Below are 6711 nucleotides of genomic sequence, written 5' to 3' on the forward strand. Positions count from 1 at the left end.
ATGAGCCTTAATCAAAGTCCGCCACTTACAGAAAAGAGACCTTAATTTGTTAGTCAAACCATTCTTTATGTGGGACTGATCCTTCACTCTTTAAGTAGGACGAGAGACCTTAAGTTTATAATGGTTACCCAAAAGTTAGTCAAAACATTCTTTCCTTGGACATCCTCCACTCTCAGTCGCATCTTTATGTAGGACTGATCCTCATCGTTCTGTAGATCAGCAAAACATACCTCAAACACTTTGTGCTTAAGCCCTTCTGAAGCAATCAACAAAAATTAAATGCATAAGCAAAGATATCCAACAATGCACTTAGATTCAGAAATGCAAAATCAATTGATGCAAAAAATAATTTTGTTGTTCATTTTAGCATGTGTAACTAGGACTTACTCATGGATATGGGTAGTGTAACCGAGAATTACACATGCATGTAGAATGTGTAATTAGGAGTTACACATGCATATGGCATGTGTAACCAACAATTACATATACATATGGCATGTAAATTTGAAATATCTTTGTACATATAAAGCAAAAACACTAAATATTTAACTTATAATGCAACAACGTAAATGATTATATAATGATTTATTGAATCAGCTTAGTAGCATTCCAGGTTATGAACAAACCCATGATGAACAAAATTAGGTCGTGTCTGAATGCAGTGTTGGTATCATCAGGCAAACCTAGCAGCATAAAACTTATCTGAGATAAAATGATCATGCCTACATTCGGAAAACGGACGGAGAGTACATCCCCCATCTTTCCTCCGAGAAGTGCCCCAATAGAACTAGCAACTGTAAACATACCCATGAGAAGTGATGTTTATTTGTGAGTGAAGCCAATAAGTTCCAACCACATTGGTGCGAACGACAAAGCTGACCATGGAAATGATCCACCAACTCCCTGTGCTACAATAATCTGGAAGGACGGGATTTTCATCACCGATTTTGTTGGTTGAAACAATTCCTTGAACTCTAACAATAATGATTTTGCAAAACTTGAACCATTTGTACTACTTTTATCTACAAACCGAGGGTCTTTGGCAAACAATCCCAATAAAATTCCAACGATAACACTAATAATTGCAACAAGATGGAAGGAAATTCTCCAACCAGCAATACCCATGAATGATGTGGAAGTTAGAAGAACTGACAACAGACCACCGAGAATTGTCCCTATATTTCCTGTTACCTGAAGCCACCAAAAAGCTACACCGCGATTATGGTCATAAGTTGAGTCAGCCACAAGGGACTGAATAGCTGGTATAACTATAGCAAGTCCAATCCCATTCAAACCACGTGAAACAGCCACCTGAAACATCAAACATCAAGCAACTTGAATCAAAAAACACTAAAATGCAAAAAGGATGTCTTTACCTGAGTAAATCATACAGTTCTTAAGTTTCAGTATTTTTAAGTGGATCGAAATGATAATTAGTTCATCTATCTAATACCTTTTGGAAAAATTTGCGAAGCCATTCTAGTTGTACATACAGTTCGATCTCAAAGATTCACTAGTGAATCTTTGTTCGCACAGATGACGAAATTTAGACATGTTCCAAAACTCCAAGTACCTTATACTAATCTATAGAGGAATACCAACCGAGTTGTTTAACCTTACAGGCCTTGCCCAGGGAGTACGCTCCGCTAGTTGGTCAGAAGCAATGAGTACACTCCGCTAGTTGAACATTCAGTGTGATTCCAAAATAAGTGGTGCCGTTATTAATGAATCTCATTTTCCAAACGAGTTAGGCTAACATTTTGATATGAACAACAATGATTTCCTAGTCAGATAATTTTTTCCCAATATTTGCTACTGTAGTGTTAATTTGACATTACCAAGAGTTCAAACAAGAATCTACCAGCAAATGAAATCTCCTATTCTTAAAGACAGTTACCTTCAAATGCCTGCAAATGTACTGCTTTCTTCTTAGAAAATTTCTCATAAACTGACTGGAACTTGGCAAACTCATCCTTGAGAGAGTTCTCACACTGCAATTCAAACAAACCATTTAATCCACCAGAACCAGCATACTCAGAATCTTTACTCATAATCTAACTGTCTGTAAACCCAAAATATTAACAAATTTGTTATGTGTTTATACCTCTTTAGAGCTATTTGAAAGTGCCTTCACAAAAGTCTGCATGTAATTAAAAACATCATAAAACAATTTACAAGAGAGTGACGAAACCAAATACACAATCAGGTCTAAAAGAACATCAAATTGTTCAAGCTCTCACCGTTCTTTCTCGAGTTTTGATTTGGCATCACTTAGTATTGTCTTGACTTCAGAAGACACACTGATTCAGAAAATAAGTTCAAACCATGAAATTCCACCACAATTTGTTCAATAGAAATCAGATATTTGCGAATTAACATTAAAAACTTAAGAGGAAATTATAACACATCAAATCCCTAAATTCATCAAATAAAATCAAATTCGAAATCGTCTTTTTCCTTTATCGCAGTTTTCATATCTGAAAATAATTCAAACAAAAAGAGATATTACCTAGCAATCGTTTGTTCACTCTTCTTCTTATATCTTTATGAGCTTTTCAGTGATACCTTGAATATCACTGAAAAATATCAAAAAAATAAAATTCAGAAAACAAAATATTATTCAATAGATCTTTCATAAACAGATCCGAGAATTGAAATTACTGAAAGAGATAAAGATTACAACCTAGAAAGATTAAGATCTAAATCATCCTCTTCTCTTTTTCATTTCTCGGTACTTAAAGCTTCAGTTGTTGTCTTTCCCCTTCGTTTTCCACTACTTGCTTTAATAACTTCTGTCATTGAAATTTCTCGAAATCGACCTCTTCACTGGAACCTTAGCTTTTTACTCTCTCCCTCTTTTTCAAAATCGAACAACTTAAATGTATCAAATGAAGCACAAAAGAAGATAAACTTATCTTTATACTCAGATTCAAATTGAATTTGTGCCGGAGTTTTAGAGATTTGAAGTTCGTCCTCTGATTCGAACTTGTAGATTGATGATCAGTTCTTAAACCTGTTTGAATCAAATCAATTAAATCTATAAATCGATTACTTTCGTTCTTCTGTAATACGTAAACGTCCTCAGCGAAGATCGATGGAGCGAGAATCTTTTTTTTGTTCTCTGCAATTGTTTTCTTCGGTTTGATAAAAGAACCCTAATTTTCTTCAGAGCAAAGACGAGAGAGAAGCGAGAGAAAGTGAAAATGAAAATGAATCTGAAAATGAACCTATAGCCTATTTCATTTGGTATATATAGTAAAGGGCATTTTTGGTATTACGAATTTCCCCCAATCCCTAAACTTTATTACCAAGACCTGAAATCTAAAGTTCTCGGCCTAGAAATATCAAAAAGTGAAAGTATGGAGTTGATAGGGGAGGATCCATTTAGTGGGGTTTCTATATATTGAACCCATATAGTAGGGGGTTCTAGTATTTTTCACTATCAGAAAAGATAATTTGTTATTGATCTAAAGATGTGATCTCTGGCCCATGCCTGATGCCTAATATATTTTCAAGCGTCGTAGCAAAGATGTCTAGCTAAAAATTAAAGATGGTGAGGAGATTTTCTTTTTTTTTTTTACTAAGTATATAACCAAAACAACTAAAGGTTACAAGCCTACAAAAAGAAATTCAAAACAAGAACAAAAGAAAACCAAAGAATTACGGACTAAATTCTCCTATGTACTTTTTCTTTTCATTTTCCAGATTTACAAGGGAGGTTTACTAGTGTAAATTTTTTATTCTCCTCTCTGTAAGTTTGCTCCCCCTTTTGTTAAGTCATCAGCAGAAAAGTTCACTTCCTTGTAGTTATGAATACAGTCCCATTTACTAACAGAATTGCAGATTTTCTCCCATCTAGATATTGCAAACCAAGGAACTTTTGCATTTTTGAATGTTGTTATTGCTGCTTTTGAATCAGAGCTGAATAAAAGAATTCTGAAACCGTTATGGATTGCACATTCACCTGCACATAAGACTACCATAATTTTTGCAAAGAAATTTTTTGCAACCCCCAGACCTCCTTCAATGGCTATTACTACTTCTCCTTTATCATTTCTAGATATAACACCATATCTTGAGCAACCTGGATTCCCTCTTGAAGCTCCATCACAACATTGAAGTAGTTGATTTGTTTGTGGTAGCTTGAAATAAATTTCTTGAACAATACAAGTTTTGACCTTTCTGCATTTCAGACCAAAGCATTTTAATATTTGCAGATCATAAGCTGTATTCCACATACATTTATTCATTCTTACTTCACATTCTGCAGTAAGCTTCAAGATTCTTATCTTTATGTTGTGTTTATTGAATACTTCATCCTCATACACACTTTTATTTCTTTGAAACCACAATTCTTTGAGAGTTATAAATGCAGCATTTCTCCAGATTTCACCTATTGCTGGATTTTTATGTTTTGCAAAGCTAAAAACTTATTCAAAAGATCTTGGGTTTTTGAAACTGAACATGCCTCTTAACCAGTTCCATATTATCTCATTATAGTTGCATTTCCACGGTATATGCTCTAGAGATTCCTCAGTTTTTTTTAAAAAAAAACAACATCTTGAAGCTAATTGGAATTTTCTAGTTTAAAAAAACAACATCTTGAAGCAAATGTTTCTAATAATTTTCCAAATATTACTTGAAACACTAGGGTGTACTGAGTGATTCCATACCTGAGAAGACCATCTCACTTTAGGATACTTTTTTCTGATACATTCCACAGCAGAAGAGATAGTGAATTCCCCAGCAATTGTGCCACTCCATATTCTTTTGTCTTCCACCATACTGATCACAGGTAGCTGATTAACTGATACCATTTCCAATAATTCAGTAGGCATAACCCATTCACCTTCAATTATTAAATTTTCAACTTTCATATTAGGGAATTGATTAAGATATGCATTTTCTGGATATAATTCACACAATGGTTTTTCTTTTATCCATATATCATACCAAACTGATATTCTTGCACCATTACCCACTATCCATCTCGTGAAATTATTCACATCTTCTGAAATCCATTTCAATCCTGGAAGTATAAAAGATTTTTTATAGTACCCAATCCATTCACCATTTTTGGTTAAGAATTTTTCTTGAAAGTATCTTGCCCATTCTTCTTTACTATTCAGCATTTTCCACCAAAGCTTCATAAGGAGTGATTTATTCATGATTTCCAATCTTCTCAGACCAAGACCTCCTTCTTCAAATGGAGAACATACCTTGTCCCATTTTAGGGTAATACTCTTTCTTTTTGTAGGGTCTCCTGACCATATAATTTTTTTTATAATTTGTTCACATTCCTTTAGCACTCTTTGTGGCCATTTATATACTGACATACTGTAGATGGGAATGCTACAGAGCACATGTTTGACTAATATCAATCTTTTTTGAAATGATAAGAGCTTACCCATCCATCCAGCTAAGATTGCTTGTATTTGTTCAACACAATTCCAAACATGTTGAGATTTGATTCTTCCTGGTGTTAGCGTAACACCCAAGTACTTGTCTGGAAATGTAGAGAGAGGCATTCTGCATTAATTAGCAATTTGTTGCTTTCCCAGATCACTAGTTCCGCCAATGAAACATTTGTTTTTTGCAAAATTTAAGATTTGACCTGATGCATCTTGATAATCTTTGCGCAGTGCAGCTAGCTTTTTAACATTTCTCTTGTCACCATTGCAGAACAAAAATATGGCATCTGCAAAAAGGATATGGGATGGTTGTACACCATTTCTTGATATCATAGGTTGGAGATGTCTTGACTGAATCATTCTTGATATTGCTCTGCTCAATAAGTCTTCATCTATTACAAATATAAGAGGTGATAAGGGGTCACCTTGTCTGAGTCCCCTCCCTACTTGAAAGTACCCCACATGACCACCATTCAACAGAACTGATATTCTTGCAACTTTCAGCAAGGTATGAAGCCAGTTTATTCCTTTTTCTGAAAAGCCAAAATTCCTCATTACTTGAAATAAGAACTCCCAACTGAGTGAATCATAAGCTTCAGAAATGTCCAGCTTTATGCCTAAGTTTCCATCTCTTCTTTTAATTTCAAGTTCATTCACCAATTTTGAAGCAAGAACAATTTGTTCTTGTATGTTTCTACCTTTTATGAATGCACCTTGTTGAGGTGATGCTATTTTTTGTATTAAACTTCCAAATCTTGAGGATATAATCTTTGTAATCACTTTAAAACTGAAGTTAATTAAACCAATTGGTCTAAATTGTCCAGTTTTTTTTTTGCATTCTTGACTTTTGGAAGAAGTAATAAAAAATTTGCATTGAATCCTTGTGGGATGAATAAACCTGTCCAGCAATACTAAATAGATTTTGTTAAGTCCTTTCCCATTATTTTCCAAGCATATCTATAAAACCACCCTGCAAAATCATCTGGTCCAGGGGCACTATCTGGATCAAGATCAAAAACTGCTTTTTTCACTTCTTTATCAGATGGAATAGCATCTAAGAACATATTTTCTTCTTCACTCACCAATTGTGGTATGTCTTGAAAAAAAATCTTGATTATATCTTATCTCTTGAAATTTAAATTTCTCTTCAAAATGGTTGATAAAAATATCAGCAATCTTCTGTTGATCAACTACTATATTCCCATTTTCATCTTCCAGTTCAACTATTGTATTCTGAGTTTGTCTTAGTTTCATATTTATATGAAAGAAATTTGAATTTTAAGCTCATTCTTTCAACCAC

General features: G+C 34.0%; 1 pseudogene; it reads right to left on the reverse strand.

Annotated features, from left to right (window-relative positions):
* Positions 1-585: 585 nt before the first annotated feature.
* LOC113279921 lies at positions 586-2146 on the reverse strand (annotated as a pseudogene).
* Positions 2147-6711: the final 4565 nt, after the last annotated feature.

The sequence above is a fragment of the Papaver somniferum genome, chromosome 5 (assembly GCF_003573695.1).
Source record: "Papaver somniferum cultivar HN1 chromosome 5, ASM357369v1, whole genome shotgun sequence".
NCBI classification, from domain to species: domain Eukaryota; kingdom Viridiplantae; phylum Streptophyta; class Magnoliopsida; order Ranunculales; family Papaveraceae; genus Papaver; species Papaver somniferum.